The 17,414-nt window shown below is 43.3% G+C and overlaps 8 non-coding genes across 8 annotated transcripts; all 8 read right to left on the bottom strand.

Moving 5' to 3' along the window:
* Nucleotides 1–250: 250 nt before the first annotated feature.
* trnar-ccu (transfer RNA arginine (anticodon CCU)) lies at nucleotides 251–323 on the bottom strand. Its single transcript has one exon. It is a non-coding gene; the product is annotated as a tRNA-Arg (tRNA).
* Nucleotides 324–1,622: 1,299 nt separating this feature from the next.
* Nucleotides 1,623–1,695, bottom strand: trnar-ccu (transfer RNA arginine (anticodon CCU)). Its single transcript has one exon. It is a non-coding gene; the product is annotated as a tRNA-Arg (tRNA).
* Nucleotides 1,696–3,267: 1,572 nt separating this feature from the next.
* trnar-ccu (transfer RNA arginine (anticodon CCU)) lies at nucleotides 3,268–3,340 on the bottom strand. The gene has a single exon. It is a non-coding gene; the product is annotated as a tRNA-Arg (tRNA).
* Nucleotides 3,341–5,371: 2,031 nt separating this feature from the next.
* Nucleotides 5,372–5,443, bottom strand: trnam-cau (transfer RNA methionine (anticodon CAU)). Its single transcript has one exon. It is a non-coding gene; the product is annotated as a tRNA-Met (tRNA).
* A 272-nt stretch (nucleotides 5,444–5,715) lies between these two features.
* trnar-ucu (transfer RNA arginine (anticodon UCU)) lies at nucleotides 5,716–5,788 on the bottom strand. The gene has a single exon. It is a non-coding gene; the product is annotated as a tRNA-Arg (tRNA).
* A 949-nt stretch (nucleotides 5,789–6,737) lies between these two features.
* trnam-cau (transfer RNA methionine (anticodon CAU)) lies at nucleotides 6,738–6,809 on the bottom strand. The gene has a single exon. It is a non-coding gene; the product is annotated as a tRNA-Met (tRNA).
* Nucleotides 6,810–11,177: 4,368 nt separating this feature from the next.
* On the bottom strand, nucleotides 11,178–11,250 carry trnar-ccu (transfer RNA arginine (anticodon CCU)). Its single transcript has one exon. It is a non-coding gene; the product is annotated as a tRNA-Arg (tRNA).
* A 3,489-nt stretch (nucleotides 11,251–14,739) lies between these two features.
* Nucleotides 14,740–14,812, bottom strand: trnar-ccu (transfer RNA arginine (anticodon CCU)). The gene has a single exon. It is a non-coding gene; the product is annotated as a tRNA-Arg (tRNA).
* Nucleotides 14,813–17,414: the final 2,602 nt, after the last annotated feature.

The following is a 17,414-nucleotide window of genomic DNA, read 5'->3' as shown; positions in this document are numbered from 1 at the left end:
AAAATCTTTGGCAGAGGAGTCCAGTATCTTAGGCCACTGGGATACTGTGTAAACAGTATGACCTAAACGAACTGTTGGAAGAGGTAAAAAAAAATTATAATGGCACTGAGACATTATGCCCATGAAACTACACATTTTTTTAAAATGTTGTTCGCACTTAAAATAAACTGTTTAGCAGAGGATGGTTTCAATCCATCGACCTCTGGGTTATGGGCCCAGCACGCTTCCGCTGCTCTACTCTGCTTCCATCCACCCCAGATGGGACTTTAACCCACAATCCCTGGCTTAGGAGGCCAATGCCTTATCCATTAGGCCACTGGGGCACTGTCTACCTTTTGCAAATAGTACGAACTGATACAAGCAGTAAAAACAATGTGTACTGGATAGCACTGAGACACGCAAATGAAATTTAGCTTTCTAATTTCTGTTTGCGTTTCATTTTTGAAAATAATCTGTTTAGCAGAGGATGGTTTCGATCCATCGACCTCTGTGTTATGGGCCCAGCACGCTTCCGCTGTGCCACTCTGCTCTCAGCCACTTCAGAAAAGACTAGAACTCAAAATCTTTGGCTTAGGAGTCCAGTATCTTAGGCCACTGGGATACTGTGTAAACAGTATGACCTATACGAACTGTTGGAAGAGGTAAAAAAATATATATAATGGCACTGAGACATGCCCATGAAACGACACATTTTTTAAAAATGTTGTTCGCACTTAAAATAAACTGTTTAGCAGAGGATGGTTTCGATCCATCGACCTCTGGGTTATGGGCCCAGCACGCTTCCGCTGCGCCCCTCTGCTCTCAGCCACTTCAGAAAAGACTAGAACTCACAATCCATGGCTTAGGAGTCCAGTATCTTAGGCCACTGGGATACTGTGTAAACAGTATGACCTATACGAACTGTTGGAAGAGGTAAAAAAAAATTATAATGGCACTGAGACATTATGCCCATGAAACGACACATTTTTTAAAACTGTTGTTCGCACTTAAAATAAACTGTTTAGCAGAGGATGGTTTCGATCCATCGACCTCTGGGTTATGGGCCCAGCAAGCTTCCGCTGCGCCACTCTGCTCTCAGCCACTTCAGAAAAGACTAGAACTCAAAATCTTTGGCTTAGGAGTCCAGTATCTTAGGCCACTGGGATACTGTGTAAACAGTATTACCTATACGAACTGTTGGAAGAGGTAAAAAAATATATATAATGGCAATGAGACATGCCCATGAAACGACACATTTTTAAAAAATGTTGTTCGCACTTAAAATAAACTGTTTAGCAGAGGATGTTTCGATCCATCGCCCTCTGGGTTATCGGCACAGCACGCTTCCGCTGCGCCACTCTGCTCTCAGCCACTTCAGAAAAGACTAGAACTCAAAATCTTTGGCTGAGGAGTCCAGTATCTTAGGCCACTGGGATACTGTGTAAACAGTATGACCTATACGAACTGTTGGAAGAGGTAAAAAAAAATTATAATGGCACTGAGACATTATGCCCATGAAACGACACATTTTTTTAAAATGTTGTTCGCACTTAAAATGAACTGTTTAGCAGAGGATGGTTTCGATCCATCGACCTCTGGGTTATGGGCCCAGCACGCTTCCGCTTCGCCACTCTGCTTCCATCCACCCCAGATGGGACTTTAACCCACAATCCCTGGCTTAGGAGGCCAATGCCTTATCCATTAGGCCACTGGGGCACTGTCTACCTTTTGCAAATGGTACGAACTGATACAAGCAGTAAAAACAATGTGTACTGGATAGCACTGAGACACGCAAATGAAATATAGCTTTCTAATTCCTGTTTGCGTTTCATTTTTGAAAATAATCTGTTTAGCAGAGGATGGTTTCGATCCATCGACCTCTGTGTTATGGGCCCAGCACGCTTCCGCTGTGCCACTCTGCTCTCAGCCACTTCAGAAAAGACTAGAACTCAAAATCTTTGGCTTAGGAGTCCAGTATCTTAGGCCACTGGGATACTGTGTAAACAGTATGACCTATACGAACTGTTGGAAGAGGTAAAAAAAAATATATAATGGCACTGAGACATGCCCATGAAACGACACATTTTTTAAAAATGTTGTTCGCACTTAAAATAAACTGTTTAGCAGAGGATGGTTTCGATCCATCGACCTCTGGGTTATGGGCCCAGCACGCTGCCGCTGAGCCACTCTGCTCTCAGCCACTTCAGAAAAGACTAGAACTCACAATCCATGGCTTAGGAGTCCAGTATCTTAGGCCACTGGGATACTGAGTAAACAGTATGACCTATACGAACTGTTGGAAGAGGTAAAAAAATATATATAATGGCACTGAGACATGCCCATGAAACGACACATTTAAAAAAAATGTTGTTCGCACTTAAAATAAACTGTTTAGCAGAGGATGGTTTCGATCCATCGACCTCTGGGTTATGGGCCCAGCACGCTTCCGCTGCTCCACTCTGCTCTCAGCCACATCAGAAAAGACTAGAACTCACAATCCAAGGCTTAGGAGTCCAGTATCTTAGGCCACTGGGATACTGTGTAAACAGTATGACCTATACGAACTGTTGGAAGAGGTAAAAAAAAAAATATAATGGCACTGAGACATTATGCCCATGAAACAACATATTTTTTAAAAATGTTGTTCGCACTTAAAATAAACTGTTTAGCAGAGGATGGTTTCGATCCATCGACCTCTGGGTTATGGGCCCAGCACGCTTCCGCTGCGCCACTCTGCTCTCATCCCCTTCAGAAAAGACTAGAACTCACAATCCATTGCTTAGGAGTGCAGTGTCTTAGGCCACTGGGATACTGAGTAAACAGTATGACCTATACGAACTGTTGGAAGAGGTAAAAAAAAATATATAATGGCACTGAGACATGCCCATGAAACGACACATTTAAAAAAAATGTTGTTCGCACTTAAAATAAACTGTTTAGCAGAGGATGGTTTCGATCCATCGACCTCTGGGTTATGGGCCCAGCACGCTTCCGCTGCTCCACTCTGCTCTCAGCCATATCAGAAAAGACTAGAACTCACAATCCAAGGCTTAGGAGTACAGTATCTTAGGCCACTGGGATACTGTGTAAACAGTATGACCTATACGAACTGTTGGAAGAGGTAAAAAAAAATTATAATGGCACTGAGACATTATGCCCATGAAACGACACATTTTTTTAAAATGTTGTTCGCACTTAAAATGAACTGTTTAGCAGAGGATGGTTTCGATCCATCGACCTCTGGGTTATGGGCCCAGCACGCTTCCGCTGCGCCACTCTGCTTCCATCCACCCCAGATGGGACTTTAACCCACAATCCCTGGCTTAGGAGGCCAATGCCTTATCCATTAGGCCACTGGGGCACTGTCTACCTTTTGCAAATGGTACGAACTGATACAAGCAGTAAAAACAATGTGTACTGGATAGCACTGAGACACGCAAATGAAATATAGCTTTCTAATTCCTGTTTGCGTTTCATTTTTGAAAATAATCTGTTTAGCAGAGGATGGTTTCGATCCATCGACCTCTGTGTTATGGGCCCAGCACGCTTCCGCTGTGCCACTCTGCTCTCAGCCACTTCAGAAAAGACTAGAACTCAAAATCTTTGGCTTAGGAGTCCAGTATCTTAGGCCACTGGGATACTGTGTAAACAGTATGACCTATACGAACTGTTGGAAGAGGTAAAAAAAAATATATAATGGCACTGAGACATGCCCATGAAACGACACATTTTTTAAAAATGTTGTTCGCACTTAAAATAAACTGTTTAGCAGAGGATGGTTTCGATCCATCGACCTCTGGGTTATGGGCCCAGCACACTTCCGCTGCGCCACTCTGCTCTCAGCCACTTCAGAAAAGACTAGAACTCACAATCCATGGCTTAGGAGTCCAGTATCTTAGGCCACTGGGATACTGTGTAAACAGTATGACCTATACGAACTGTTGGAAGAGGTAAAAAAAAATTATAATGGCACTGAGACATTATGCCCATGAAACAACATATTTTTTAAAAATGTTGTTCGCACTTAAAATAAACTGTTTAGCAGAGGATGGTTTCGATCCATCGACCTCTGGGTTATGGGCCCAGCACGCTTCCGCTGCGCCACTCTGCTCTCATCCCCTTCAGAAAAGACTAGAACTCACAATCCATTGCTTAGGAGTGCAGTGTCTTAGGCCACTGGGATACTGAGTAAACAGTATGACCTATACGAACTGTTGGAAGAGGTAAAAAAATATATATAATGGCACTGAGACATGCCCATGAAACGACACATTTTAAAAAAATGTTGTTCGCACTTAAAATAAACTGTTTAGCAGAGGATGGTTTCGATCCATCGACCTCTGGGTTATGGGCCCAGCACGCTTCCGCTGCTCCACTCTGCTCTCAGCCACATCAGAAAAGACTAGAACTCACAATCCAAGGCTTAGGAGTCCAGTATCTTAGGCCACTGGGATACTGTGTAAACAGTATGACCTATACGAACTGTTGGAAGAGGTAAACAAAAAATTATAATGGCATTATGCCCATGAAACGACATATTTTTTAAAAATGTTGTTCGCACTTAAAATAAACTGTTTAGCAGAGGATGGTTTCGATCCATCGACCTCTGGGTTATGGGCCCAGCACGCTTCCGCTGCGCCACTCTGCTCTCAGCCACATCAGAAAAGACTAGAACTCACAATCCATGGCTTAGGAGTCCAGTATCTTAGGCCACTGGGATACTGTGTAAACAGTATGACCTATACGAACTGTTGGAAGAGGTAAAAAAAAAATTATAATGGCACTGAGACATGCCCTTGAAACGACACATTTTTAAAAAAAAAAATTCGCACTTAAAATGAACTGTTTAGCAGAGGATGGTTTCGATCCATCAACCTCTGGGTTATGGGCCAAGCACGCTTCCGCTGCGCCACTCTGCTCTCAGCCACTTCAGAAAAGACTAGAACTCACAATCCATGGCTTAGGAGTCCAGTATCTTAGGCCACTGGGATACTGTGTAAACAGTATGACCTATACGAACTGTTGGAAGAGGTAAAAAAAAATGTATAATGGCACTGAGACATTATGCCTATGAAACGACACATTTTTTAAAAATGTTGTTCGCACTTAAAATAAACTGTTTAGCAGAGGATGGTTTCGATCCATCGACCTCTATGTTATGGGCCCAGCACGATTCCGCTGCGCCACTCTGCTCTCAGCCACTTCAGAAAAGACTAGAACTCAAAATCTTTGGCTTAGGAGTCCAGTGTCTTAGGCCACTGGGATACTGTGTAAACAGTATGACCTATACGAACAGTTGGAAGAGGTAAAAAAAAAATTATAATGGCACTGAGACATGCCCATGAAACGACACATTTTTAAAAAATGTTGTTCGCACTTAAAAAGAACTGTTTAGCAGAGGATGGTTTCGATCCATCGACCTCTGGGTTATGGGCCCAGCACGCTTCCACTGCGCCACTCTGCTCTCATCCACTCCAGAAAAGACTAGAACTCACAATCCAGGGCTTAGGAGTCCAGTATCTTAGGCCACTGGGATACTGTGTAAACAGTATGACCTATACGAACTGTTGGAAGAGGTAAAAAAAAAATTATAATGGCATTATGCCCATGAAACGACATATTTTTTTTAAATGTTGTTCGCACTTAAAAAGAACTGTTTAGCAGAGGATGGTTTCGATCCATCGACCTCTGGGTTATGGGCCCAGCACGCTTCCGCTGCGCCACTCTGCTTCCATCCACCCCAGATGGGACTTGAACCCACAATCCCTGGCTTAGAAGGCCAGTGCCTTATCCATTAGGCCACTGGGGCACTGTCTACCTTTTGCAAATAGTACGAACTGATACAAGCAGTAAAAACAATGTGTACTGGATAGCACTGAGACACGCAAATTAAATTTAGCTTTCTAATTTCTGTTTGCGTTTCATTTTTGAAAATAATCTGTTTAGCAGAGGATGGTTTCGATCCATCGACCTCTGGGTTATGGGCCCAGCACACTTCCGCTGCGACACTCTGCTCTCATCACCTTCAGAAAAGACTAGAACTCACAATCCATTGCTTAGGAGTCCAGTGTCTTAGGCCACTGGGATACTGTGTAAACAGTATGACCTATACGAACTGTTGGAAGAGGTAAAAAAATATATATAATGGCACTGAGACATGCCCATGAAACTACACATTTTTAAAAAATGTTGTTCGCACTTAAAATAAACTGTTTAGCAGAGGATGGTTTCGATCCATCGACCTCTGGGTTATGGGCCCAGCACTCTTCCGCTGCGCCACTCTGCTCTCAGCCATTTCAGAAAAGTCTAGAACTCACAATCCATGGCTTAGGAGTCCAGTATCTTAGGCCACTGGGATACTGTGTAAACAGTATGACCTATACGAACTGTTGGAAGAGGTAAAAAAAAAATTATAATGGCACTGAGACATGCCCATGAAACGACACATTTTAAAAAAATGTTGTTCGCACTTAAAATGAACTGTTTAGCAGAGGATGGTTTCGATCCATCAACCTCTGGGTTATGGGCCCAGCACTCTTCCGCTGCGCCACTCTGCTCTCAGCCACTTCAGAAAAGACTAGAACTCACAATCCATGGCTTAGGAGTCCAGTAGCTTAGGCCACTGGGATACTGTGTAAACAGTATGACCTATACGAACTGTTGGAAGAGGTAAAAAAAAATTATAATGGCACTGAGACATTATGCCCATGAAACGACACATTTTTTAAAAATGTTTTTCGCACTTAAAATAAACTGTTCAGCAGAGGATGGTTTCGATCCATCGACCTCTGGGTTATGGGCCCAGCACGCTTCCACTGCGCCACTCTGCTCTAAGCCACTTCAGAAAAGACTAGAACTCACAATCCATGGCTTAGGAGTCCAGTATCTTAGGCCACTGGGATACTGTGTAAACAGTATGACCTATACGAACTGTTGGAAGAGGTAAAAAACAAATTATAATGGCACTGAGACATTATGCCCATGAAACGACACATTTTTTAAAAATGTTGTTCGCACTTAAAATAAACTATTTAGCAGAGGATGGTTTCGATCCATTGACCTCTGGGTTATGGGCCCAGCACGCTTCCGCTGCGCCACTCTGCTCTCAGCCACTTCAGAAAAGACTAGAACTCACAATCCATGGCTTAGGAGTCCAGTATCTTAGGCCACTGGGATACTGTGTAAACAGTATGACCTATACGAACTGTTGGAAGAGGTAAAAAAAAATTATAATGGCACTGAGACATTTTGCCCATGAAACGACACATTTTTTAAAAATGTTGTTCGCACTTAAAATAAACTGTTTAGCAGAGGATGGTTTCGATCCATCGACCTCTGGGTTATGGGCCCAGCACGCTTCCGCTGCGCCACTCTGCTCTCAGCCACTTCAGAAAAGACTAGAACTCACAATCCATGGCTTAGGAGTCCAGTATCTTAGGCCACTGGGATACTGTGTAAACAGTATGACCTATACGAACTGTTGGAAGAGGTAAAAAACTAATTATAATGGCACTGAGACATTATGCCCATGAAACGACACATTTTTTAAAAATGTTGTTCGCACTTAAAATAAACTATTTAGCAGAGGATGGTTTCGATCCATCGACCTCTGGGTTATGGGCCCAGCACGCTTCCGCTGCGCCACTCTGCTCTCATCCCCTTCAGAAAAGACTAGAACTCACAATCCATGGCTTAGGAGTCCAGTATCTTAGGCCACTGGGATACTGTGTAAACAGTATGACCTATACGAACTGTTGGAAGAGGTAAAAAATATATATAATGGCACTGAGACATGCCCATGAAACGACACATTTTTAAAAATGTTGTTCGCACTTAAAATAAACCGTTTAGCAGAGGATGGTTTCTATCCATCGACCTCTGGGTTATGGGCCCAGCACTCTTCCGCTGCGCCACTCTGCTCTCAGCCACTTCAGAAAAGACTAGAACTCACAATCCATGGCTTAGGAGTCCAGTGTCTTAGGCCACTGGGATACTGTGTAAAAAGTATGACCTATACGAACTGTTGGAAGAGGTAAAAAAAAAATTATAATGGCACTGAGACATTATGCCCATGAAACGACACACATTTTAAAAATGTTGTTCGCACTTAAAATAAACTGTTTAGCAGAGGATGGTTTCGATCCATCGACCTCTGGGTTATGGGCCCAGCACGCTTCCGCTGCGCCACTCTGCTCTCAGCCACTTCAGAAAAGACTAGAACTCACAATCCATGGCTTAGGAGTCCAGTGTCCTAGGCCACTGGGATACTGTGTAAACAGTATGACCTATACGAACTGTTGGAAGAGGTAAAAAACTAATTATAATGGCACTGAGACATTATGCCCATGAAACGACACATTTAAAAAAAATGTTGTTCGCACTTAAAATAAACTGTTTAGCAGAGGATGGTTTCGATCCATCGACCTTTGGGTTATGGGCCCAGCACGCTTCCGCTGCGCCACTCTGCTCTCAGAAACTTCAGAAAAGAATAGAACTCACAATCCGTGGCTTAGGAGTCCAGTGTCTTAGGCCACTGGGATACTGTGTAAACAGTATGACCTATACGAACTGTTGGAAGAGGTAAATAAATATATATAATGGCACTGAGACATGCCCATGAAACGACACATTTTTTAAAAATGTTCGCACTTAAAATAAGCTGTTTAGCAGAGGATGGTTTCGATCCATCGACCTCTGGGTTATGGGCCCAGCACGCTTCCGCTGCTCCACTCTGCTTCCATCCACCCCAGATGGGACTTGAACCCACAATCCCTGGCTTAGGAGGCCAATGCCTTATCCATTAGTTAACTGGGGCACTGTCTACCTTTTGCAAATAGTACGAACTGATACAAGCAGTAAAAACAATGTGTACTGGATAGCACTGAGAGACGCAAATGAAATTTAGCTTTCTAATTTCTGTTTGCGTTTCATTTTTGAAAATAATCTGCTTAGCAGAGGATGGTTTCGATCCATCGACCTCTGTGTTATGGGCCCAGCACGCTTCCGCTGTGCCACTCTGCTCTCAGCCCCTTCAGAAAAGACTAGAACTCAAAATCTTTGGCTTAGGAGTCCAGTATCTTAGGCCACTGGGATACTGTGTAAACAGTATGACCTATACGAACTGTTGGAAGAGGTAAAAAAATATATATAATGGCACTGAGACATGCCCATGAAACGACACATTTTTTAAAAATGTTGTTCGCACTTAAAATAAACTGTTTAGCAGAGGATGGTTTCGATCCATCGACCTCTGGGTTATGGGCCCAGCACACTTCCGCTGCGCCACTCTACTCTCAGCCACTTCAGAAAAGACTAGAACTCACAATCCATGGCTTAGGAGTCCAGTATCTTAGGCCACTGGGATACTGTGTAAACAGTATGACCTATACGAACTGATGGAAGAGGTAAAAAAAATTATAATGGCACTGAGACATTATGCCCATGAAACGACACATTTTTTAAAAATGTTGTTCGCACTTAAAATAAACTGTTTAGCAGAGGATGGTTTCGATCCATCGACCTCTGGGTTATGGGCCCAGCACGCTTCCGCTGCGCCACTCTGCTCTCAGCCACTTCAAAAAAGACTAGAACTCAAAATCTTTGGCTTAGGAGTCCAGTATCTTAGGCCACTGGGATACTGTGTAAACAGTATGACCTATACGAACTGTTGGAAGAGGTAAAAAAAAATTATAATGGCACTGAGACATGCCCATGAAACGACACATTTTAAAAAAATGTTGTTCGCACTTAAAATGAACTGTTTAGCAGAGAATGGTTTCGATCCATCGACCTCTGGGTTATGGGCCCAGCACGCTTCAGCTGCGCCACTCTGCTCTCAGCCACTTGAGAAAAGACTAGAACTCACAATCCATGGCTTAGGAGTCCAGTATCTTAGGCCACTGGGATACTGTGTAAACAGTATGACCTATACGAACTGTTGGAAGAGGTAAAAAAATATATATAATGGCACTGAGACATGCCCATGAAACGACACATTTTTTAAAAATGTTGTTCGCACTTAAAATAAACTGTTTAGCAGAGGATGGTTTCGATCCATCGACCTCTGGGTTATGGGCCCAGCACACTTCCGCTGCGCCACTCTACTCTCAGCCACTTCAGAAAAGACTAGAACTCACAATCCATGGCTTAGGAGTCCAGTATCTTAGGCCACTGGGATACTGTGTAAACAGTATGACCTATACGAACTGATGGAAGAGGTAAAAAAAATTATAATGGCACTGAGACATTATGCCCATGAAACGACACATTTTTAAAAAATGTTGTTCGCACTTAAAATAAACTGTTTAGCAGAGGATGGTTTCGATCCATCGACCTCTGGGTTATGGGCCCAGCACGCTTCCGCTGCGCCACTCTGCTCTCAGCCACTTCAAAAAAGACTAGAACTCAAAATCTTTGGCTTAGGAGTCCAGTATCTTAGGCCACTGGGATACTGTGTAAACAGTATGACCTATACGAACTGTTGGAAGAGGTAAAAAAAAATTATAATGGCACTGAGACATGCCCATGAAACGACACATTTTTAAAAAATGTTGTTCGCACTTAAAATGAACTGTTTAGCAGAGAATGGTTTCGATCCATCGACCTCTGGGTTATGGGCCCAGCACGCTTCCGCTGCGCCACTCTGCTCTCAGCCACTTGAGAAAAGACTAGAACTCACAATCCATGGCTTAGGAGTCCAGTATCTTAGGCCACTGGGATACTGTGTAAACAGTATGACCTATACGAACTGTTGGAAGAGGTAAAAAAATATATATAATGGCACTGAGAAATGCCCATGAAACGACACATTTTTAAAAAATGTTGTTCGCACTTAAAATGAACTGTTTAGCAGAGAATGGTTTCGATCCATCGACCTCTGGGTTATGGGCCCAGCACGCTTCCGCTGCGCCACTCTGCTCTCAGCCACTTCAGAAAAGACTAGAACTCACAATCCATGGCTTAGGAGTCCAGTATCTTAGGCCACTGGGATACTGTGTAAACAGTATGACCTATACGAACTGTTGGAAGAGGTAAAAAAAAAATTATAATGGCACTGAGACATTATGCCCATGAAACGACATATTTTTTAAAAATGTTGTTCGCACTTAAAATAAACTGTTTAGCAGAGTATGGTTTCGATCCATCGACCTCTGGGTTATGGGCCCAGCACGCTTCCGCTGCGCCACTCTGCTTCCATCCACCCCAGATGGGACTTGAACCCACAATCCCTGGCTTAGGAGGCCAGTGCCTTATCCATTAGGCCACTGGGGCACTGTCTACCTTTTGCAAATAGTACAAACTGATACAAGCAGTAAAAACAATGTGTACTGGATAGCACTGAGACATGCAAATGAAATATAGCTTTCTAATTTCTGTTTGCGTTTCATTTTTGAAAATAATCTGTTTAGCAGAGGATGGTTTCGATCCATCGACCTCTGGGTTATGGGCCCAACAATCTTCCGCTGCGCCACTCTGCTCTCGGCCACTTCAGAAAAGACTAGAACTCACAATCCATGGCTTAGGAGTCCAGTATCTTAGGCCACTGGGATACTGTGTAAACAGTATGACCTATACGAACTGTTGGAAGAGGTAACAAAAAAAATTATAATGGCACTGAGACATTATGCCCATGAAACGACACATTTTTTTTAAATGTTGTTCGCACTTACAATAAACTGTTTAGCAGAGGATGGTTTCGATCCATCGACCTCTGGGTTATGGGCCCAGCACGCTTCCGCTGCGCCACTCTGCTCTCAGCCACTTCAGAAAAGACTAGAACTCACAATCCATGGCTTAGGAGTCCAGTGTCTTAGGCCACTGGGATACTGTGTAAAAAGTATGACCTATACGAACTGTTGGAAGAGGTAAAAAAAAAATTATAATGGCACTGAGACATTATGCCCATGAAACGACACACATTTTAAAAATGTTGTTCGCACTTAAAATAAACTGTTTAGCAGAGGATGGTTTCGATCCATCGACCTCTGGGTTATGGGCCCAGCACGCTTCCGCTGCGCCACTCTGCTCGCAGCCACTTCAGAAAAGACTAGAACTCACAATCCATGGCTTAGGAGTCCAGTGTCCTAGGCCACTGGGATACTGTGTAAACAGTATGACCTATACGAACTGTTGGAAGAGGTAAAAAACTAATTATAATGGCACTGAGACATTATGCCCATGAAACGACACATTTAAAAAAAATGTTGTTCGCACTTAAAATAAACTGTTTAGCAGAGGATGGTTTCGATCCATCGACCTTTGGGTTATGGGCCCAGCACGCTTCCGCTGCGCCACTCTGCTCTCAGACACTTCAGAAAAGAATAGAACTCACAATCCGTGGCTTAGGAGTCCAGTGTCTTAGGCCACTGGGATACTGTGTAAACAGTATGACCTATACGAACTGTTGGAAGAGGTAAATAAATATATATAATGGCACTGAGACATGCCCATGAAACGACACATTTTTTAAAAATGTTCGCACTTAAAATAAGCTGTTTAGCAGAGGATGGTTTCGATCCATCGACCTCTGGGTTATGGGCCCAGCACGCTTCCGCTGCGCCACTCTGCTCTCAGCCACTTCAGAAAAGACTAGAACTCACAATCCTTGGCTTAGGAGTCCAGTGTCTTAGGCCACTGGGATACTGTGTAAACAGTATGACCTATACGAACTGTTGGAAGAGGTAAACAAAAAATGATAATGGCACTGAGACATGCCCATGAAACGACACATAAAAAAAAAATGTTGTTCGCACTTAAAATAAACTGTTTAGCAGAGGATGGTTTCGATCCATCGACCTCTGGGTTATGGCCCAGCACGCTTCCGCTGCGCCACTCTGCTCTCAGACACTTCAGAAAAGAATAGAACTCACAATCCGTGGCTTAGGAGTCCAGTGTCTTAGGCCACTGGGATACTGTGTAAACAGTATGACCTATACGAACTGTTGGAAGAGGTAAAAAAAAAATTATAATGGCACTGAGACATGCCCATGAAACGACACATTTTTAAAAAATGTTGTTCGCACTTAAAATAAACTGTTTTGCATAGAATGGTTTCGATCCATCGACCTCTGGGTTATGGGCCCAGCACGTTTCCGCTGCGCCACTCTGCTCTCAGCCACTTCAGAAAAGACTAGAACTCAAAATCTTTGGCTGAGGAGTCCAGTATCTTAGGCCACTGGGATACTGTGTAAACAGTATGACCTATACGAACTGTTGGAAGAGGTAAAAAAAAATTATAATGGCACTGAGACATTATGCCCATGAAACGACACATTTTTTAAAAATGTTGTTCGCACTTAAAATAAACTGTTTAGCAGAGGATGGTTTCGATCCATCGACCTCTGGGTTATGGGCCCAGCACGCTTCCGCTGCTCCACTCTGCTTCCATCCACCCCAGATGGGACTTGAACCCACAATCCCTGGCTTAGGAGGCCAATGCCTTATCCATTAGTTAACTGGGGCACTGTCTACCTTTTGCAAATAGTACGAACTGATACAAGCAGTAAAAACAATGTGTACTGGATAGCACTGAGAGACGCAAATGAAATTTAGCTTTCTAATTTCTGTTTGCGTTTCATTTTTGAAAATAATCTGCTTAGCAGAGGATGGTTTCGATCCATCGACCTCTGTGTTATGGGCCCAGCACGCTTCCGCTGTGCCACTCTGCTCTCAGCCACTTCAGAAAAGACTAGAACTCACAATCCATGGCTTAGGAGTCCAGTATCTTAGGCCACTGGGATACTGTGTAAACAGTATGACCTATACGAACTGATGGAAGAGGTAAAAAAAATTATAATGGCACTGAGACATTATGCCCATGAAACGACACATTTTTTAAAAATGTTGTTCGCACTTAAAATAAACTGTTTAGCAGAGGATGGTTTCGATCCATCGACCTCTGGGTTATGGGCCCAGCACGCTTCCGCTGCGCCACTCTGCTCTCAGCCACTTCAAAAAAGACTAGAACTCAAAATCTTTGGCTTAGGAGTCCAGTATCTTAGGCCACTGGGATACTGTGTAAACAGTATGACCTATACGAACTGTTGGAAGAGGTAAAAAAAAATTATAATGGCACTGAGACATGCCCATGAAACGACACATTTTTAAAAAATGTTGTTCGCACTTAAAATGAACTGTTTAGCAGAGAATGGTTTCGATCCATCGACCTCTGGGTTATGGGCCCAGCACGCTTCCGCTGCGCCACTCTGCTCTCAGCCACTTGAGAAAAGACTAGAACTCACAATCCATGGCTTAGGAGTCCAGTATCTTAGGCCACTGGGATACTGTGTAAACAGTATGACCTATACGAACTGTTGGAAGAGGTAAAAAAAAAAATATAATGGCACTGAGAAATGCCCATGAAACGACACATTTTAAAAAAATGTTGTTCGCACTTAAAATGAACTGTTTAGCAGAGAATGGTTTCGATCCATCGACCTCTGGGTTATGGGCCCAGCACGCTTCCGCTGCGCCACTCTGCTCTCAGCCACTTCAGAAAAGACTAGAACTCACAATCCATGGCTTAGGAGTCCAGTATCTTAGGCCACTGGGATACTGTGTAAACAGTATGACCTATACGAACTGTTGGAAGAGGTAAAAAAAAAATTATAATGGCACTGAGACATTATGCCCATGAAACGACATATTTTTTAAAAATGTTGTTCGCACTTAAAATAAACTGTTTAGCAGAGGATGGTTTCGATCCATCGACCTCTGGGTTATGGGCCCAGCACGCTTCCGCTGCGCCACTCTGCTTCCATCCACCCCAGATGGGACTTGAACCCACAATCCCTGGCTTAGGAGGCCAGTGCCTTATCCATTAGGCCACTGGGGCACTGTCTACCTTTTGCAAATAGTACAAACTGATACAAGCAGTAAAAACAATGTGTACTGGATAGCACTGAGACATGCAAATGAAATATAGCTTTCTAATTTCTGTTTGCGTTTCATTTTTGAAAATAATCTGTTTAGCAGAGGATGGTTTCGATCCATCGACCTCTGGGTTATGGGCCCAACAATCTTCCGCTGCGCCACTCTGCTCTCGGCCACTTCAGAAAAGACTAGAACTCACAATCCATGGCTTAGGAGTCCAGTATCTTAGGCCACTGGGATACTGTGTAAACAGCATGACCTATACGAACTGTTGGAAGAGGTAACAAAAAAAATTATAATGGCACTGAGACATTATGCCCATGAAACGACACATTTTTTTTAAATGTTGTTCGCACTTACAATAAACTGTTTAGCAGAGGATGGTTTCGATCCATCGACCTCTGGGTTATGGGCCCAGCACGCTTCCGCTGCGCCACTCTGCTCTCAGCCACTTCAGAAAAGACTAGAACTCACAATCCATGGCTTAGGAGTCCAGTGTCTTAGGCCACTGGGATACTGTGTAAAAAGTATGACCTATACGAACTGTTGGAAGAGGTAAAAAAAAAATTATAATGGCACTGAGACATTATGCCCATGAAACGACACACATTTTAAAAATGTTGTTCGCACTTAAAATAAACTGTTTAGCAGAGGATGGTTTCGATCCATCGACCTCTGGGTTATGGGCCCAGCACGCTTCCGCTGCGCCACTCTGCTCGCAGCCACTTCAGAAAAGACTAGAACTCACAATCCATGGCTTAGGAGTCCAGTGTCCTAGGCCACTGGGATACTGTGTAAACAGTATGACCTATACGAACTGTTGGAAGAGGTAAAAAACTAATTATAATGGCACTGAGACATTATGCCCATGAAACGACACATTTAAAAAAAATGTTGTTCGCACTTAAAATAAACTGTTTAGCAGAGGATGGTTTCGATCCATCGACCTTTGGGTTATGGGCCCAGCACGCTTCCGCTGCGCCACTCTGCTCTCAGACACTTCAGAAAAGAATAGAACTCACAATCCGTGGCTTAGGAGTCCAGTGTCTTAGGCCACTGGGATACTGTGTAAACAGTATGACCTATACGAACTGTTGGAAGAGGTAAATAAATATATATAATGGCACTGAGACATGCCCATGAAACGACACATTTTTTAAAAATGTTCGCACTTAAAATAAGCTGTTTAGCAGAGGATGGTTTCGATCCATCGACCTCTGGGTTATGGGCCCAGCACGCTTCCGCTGATCAACTCTGCTCTCAGCCACTTCAGAAAAGACTAGAACTCACAATCCTTGGCTTAGGAGTCCAGTGTCTTAGGCCACTGGGATACTGTGTAAACAGTATGACCTATACGAACTGTTGGAAGAGGTAAAAAAAAAATTATAATGGCACTGAGACATGCCCATGAAACGACACATTTTTAAAAAATGTTGTTCGCACTTAAAATAAACTGTTTAGCAGAGAATGGTTTCGATCCATCGACCTCTGGGTTATGGGCCCAGCACGTTTCCGCTGCGCCACTCTGCTCTCAGCCACTTCAGAAAAGACTAGAACTCAAAATCTTTGGCTGAGGAGTCCAGTATCTTAGGCCACTGGGATACTGTGTAAACAGTATGACCTATACGAACTGTTGGAAGAGGTAAAAAAAAATTATAATGGCACTGAGACATTATGCCCATGAAACGACACATTTTTTAAAAATGTTGTTCGCACTTAAAATAAACTGTTTAGCAGAGGATGGTTTCGATCCATCGACCTCTGGGTTATGGGCCCAGCACGCTTCCGCTGCTCCACTCTGCTTCCATCCACCCCAGATGGGACTTGAACCCACAATCGCTGGCTTAGGAGGCCAATGCCTTATCCATTAGTTAACTGGGGCACTGTCTACCTTTTGCAAATAGTACGAACTGATACAAGCAGTAAAAACAATGTGTACTGGATAGCACTGAGACACGCAAATGAAATTTAGCTTTCTAATTTCTGTTTGCGTTTCATTTTTGAAAATAATCTTCTTAGCAGAGGATGGTTTCGATCCATCGACCTCTGTGTTATGGGCCCAGCACGCTTCCGCTGTGCCACTCTGCTCTCAGCCACTTCAGAAAAGACTAGAACTCAAAATCTTTGGCTTAGGAGTCCAGTATCTTAGGCCACTGGGATACTGTGTAAACAGTATGACCTATACGAACTGTTGGAAGAGGTAAAAAAATATATATAATGGCACTGAGACATACCCATGAAACGACACATTTTTTAAAAATGTTGTTCGCACTTAAAATAAACTGTTTAGCAGAGGATGGTTTCGATCCATCGACCTCTGGGTTATGGGCCCAGCACGCTTCCGCTGCGCCACTCTGCTCTCAGCCACTTCAGAAAAGACTAGAACTCACAATCCATGGCTTAGGAGTCCAGTATCTTAGGCCACTGGGATACTGTGTAAACAGTATGACCTATACGAACTGTTGGAAGAGGTAAAAAAAATTATAATGGCACTGAGACATTATGCCCATGAAACGACACATTTTTTAAAAATGTTGTTCGCACTTAAAATAAACTGTTTAGCA

The sequence above is a fragment of the Oncorhynchus clarkii genome, chromosome 7, assembly GCF_045791955.1.
Source record: "Oncorhynchus clarkii lewisi isolate Uvic-CL-2024 chromosome 7, UVic_Ocla_1.0, whole genome shotgun sequence".
NCBI lineage: Eukaryota > Metazoa > Chordata > Actinopteri > Salmoniformes > Salmonidae > Oncorhynchus > Oncorhynchus clarkii.
Note: the sequence above shows the minus strand (reverse complement) of the source record. Positions and strands in the feature narration are given on the sequence as shown.